Source organism: Rhinolophus hipposideros (assembly GCF_964194185.1).
Source record: "Rhinolophus hipposideros genome assembly, chromosome: 4".
NCBI classification, from domain to species: domain Eukaryota; kingdom Metazoa; phylum Chordata; class Mammalia; order Chiroptera; family Rhinolophidae; genus Rhinolophus; species Rhinolophus hipposideros.
In genome coordinates, this window is record NC_138050.1 from 29,289,872 (window position 1) to 29,292,829 (window position 2,958).

The 2,958-nt window shown below is 38.9% G+C and overlaps 1 pseudogene across 1 annotated transcript; it reads right to left on the reverse strand.

The window, feature by feature from the left end:
* Positions 1 to 225: 225 nt before the first annotated feature.
* On the reverse strand, positions 226 to 708 carry LOC308496618 (large ribosomal subunit protein eL21-like; annotated as a pseudogene). The gene has a single exon. The product of its transcript is annotated as a large ribosomal subunit protein eL21-like (transcript).
* Positions 709 to 2,958: the final 2,250 nt, after the last annotated feature.

A 2,958-nucleotide genomic window follows, 5' to 3' on the forward strand; every position in this document is an offset into this window, starting at 1 on the left:
GACTGTTCCCTCTATTTTAATATAAATTATTTCTCACCTACATCATACTTTCACTTACGCTTATTTTATTTTCCTTGGCCATGGGTCTTGAGTAATTTCCTTAGATAAGTTTCAGTTGTATCTGATATGAAAATGCATACTAGAGAGAGTCAACCAAACAAGACAATCATCTTTTTATTATTTTTTATTTTTTTATTTTTACAGAGGTCTTTTATTTTTTTACACTTACGCCATGAATTCATAGGGAATGGGTTCCAGCAGCTCAGGCTCCTTTCCATTGGTTCTCACAAAGTGTGCTTCTCTGGGTGGGGCAGGCTGGCGTTTCAGTTGAACCCAGGTACCTTTCTCTTTGGCTTCCTTCTTTTTCTGATCATTTTTCTTTACCTGTTTCAGGAAGCTGTCTCAGCTCTTAGAGTGCTTAATATGCTCAATACGAACATTAATTCTCTTGGCAAGAATCTTGCCCGTGACTTGTTTGTTTACAACAATGCCAACCGCATGCTGAGTAACACTGTAGACCCTTCCCGTTTTGCCATGGTGACATTTGTGGGGCATTCCTTTTTGAACAATGCCCATTCCCTTGATGTCTACAATATCACCTTTCTGGTAGATTCGCATGTATGTGGCCAAAGGAACAACTCCATGTTTTCTAAAAGGCCTAGAGAACATATAGCGGGTGCCTCTCCTCTTTCCCTTTGTGTTGGTCATTTTGACGAGTTACTGGAAGATGGCGGCCCCGGCCGAAAAGGAAGGACAGCCATCTTGACGAACTTCAACAGCTTCTCACACTAACAACCACAAAAATATTGTGATTGTAAAAAAAAAAAAATTCTTCTTGAAAAAATCGGTTAACAAACACTCCCTTTATTTGACTTGTGAGATAAACTTCAGAGGGAAGCAAAGAGAGAAAAATGTACATTTTATGAAAATAACAGTATGTTAGCCAACTGAGCATTTATTCCGTATGTAGTATGCAATGCACAGGTACTACGTAGGTGCCATAGGAGAAACAGAGACGTCACGCGTTTGGTCCCCGGTCCTGGGGGCTCCCGGCTTCACTGGGAGCATGTGGAACCATGGACTGGCTGGCTGGTGGTGGAAGATCCAAATCGTGTTGCTGGACAAGCCCCATGGGTTCACAGAAGGGGATACAGGTAGGTCAGTACAGCCCAGCCAGGGTTCTGAACCCTGACTACTAAGTATGGGATGATCCCAAACTGGCTTTCTCCCTGGCCTGCACATCCAGAATGCCCTCCAGGTCCCCTCTCTCCTCACATGGCTGAGAGCTTTGGGACAGGGGAGAAACGTGGTGGATAAGCCATGGCTCTTAGAGACCAAGGAGGCCGCACCACATGGGCGCTTGCTAGAGAGGCAGGGGTTGAACTGAGGGTCCAGGATCACTCCACCGTGTCAGGAGGTCAAGGGTGGATAATCCGACATAGCTGGGACATTCTTTACCACCTTATTGTGCTTTGAAGATCTTGAGTTAATTATTCATGTAGGAGGTGGAGAGTAGGGTTTCCAAATTCCCGACATTTTGGAACCTTCGGGAATTGAGAACAGGGAATCGTATTTCCTGAGAATTCTTGAGAATTCCCGAAATAATCTTTTTTTATTTAATTTTCGTTGATCATCTGTAATAATGGCTTTAACAGTAAATGGTAATAAACAGAAAAACCGTAGAGAAGGTCGGGCAACGGGGTTCGGCCCCGGCGCAGTCTTTCAGAGGTTTGAGACACTCTTATATGTAAAAGGTTGACGCAAAACTTGAGTAAATAAAATTTCCTAAATGGTGGTCGACCGGAATTTCATGATTAGTGCATCTCTTGCCCTGGGAGCTAAACAGGGGTCACTACGGTATCATTTTGGCTCGGTTTCTGTTATATTTCAGGTTTTCTCAAAATGTAAACAATGTAATTAATACAAACTTTATTTAACCAAACTTTATAGTATACAGTGAGTCTTTACATATGTCACACAATGTAGTTAACATTCCCAATCTCATTTAAATATGTTATTTATTAAATTAAACATTAATAGAAAACAAATGCAAATATTATTCGTTTGAAATTTTAAAAAATACTTCAAATAGTTTTTATTTGTCATTTTTAAAATGAACTTTAAGAAACATAGACCATTAATTGCCCGATCAGACAATCGTGATCTTCGCTTTGTAACAAATATACTTGATGTGGAAAAATTTCTTTCATTTTCTGTAGACGTTGGTCGAATTGTTATGAGTGCGTCTAAAAACATCTTCAAGTTGGGAGTGAGAGAATGCATTGCTTCATATAAGCTCATTTCCTTCCTTAAAGAAGCAAATATTTTGTCTGCATGCATAGGGCTAGGCATTGATGTCGAAATTGATATTGCTTTAGTCAATTCACACTTCATATCAGATTCTGATTTAATGTCAGAACTCTTTGTCAGGACGTCCTTTATTCTCTTGTAACTTCTTCTGTTGTAAATGTTCCTTTAAAAAGTCTTTCTATTAATGACTTTGCCAATCATGTAATTTCATTCTTACTTGACAAGGCAAAAAATTCATCCTCTTTCATCTCACAGACAACTAATGTTGCTCAAGTACTTTGTGAGAGACATAAGATTTCTATTTCTACGTTTAACCAACTCTAATTTTATTTCCTTTAAAAGCATTTGGATCATTGAAGAATTCTGTTTTTCTAAATTACTGAACAGGAGCTTAAAAATTCCTTTACTTGTGAGAATATTAGCTTCTCTATTGCTTAAGTCTTCAACTGCTAATCTTACAGGTTGTAAGCAATTCAACATACCTCTCAATATTTCATAATACTTTTCTTCCCATGAGTGATCGAATTTCAAGTCTTGTAAAACAGTCTTAATCGGATTTACGATCTTTAAAAATCTATCATTCTCTCCAGTGTGTTCCAGCATGTCTTACAGTCCAAAACGACTTCTAGTTCCCTCTTTTCACTCCTG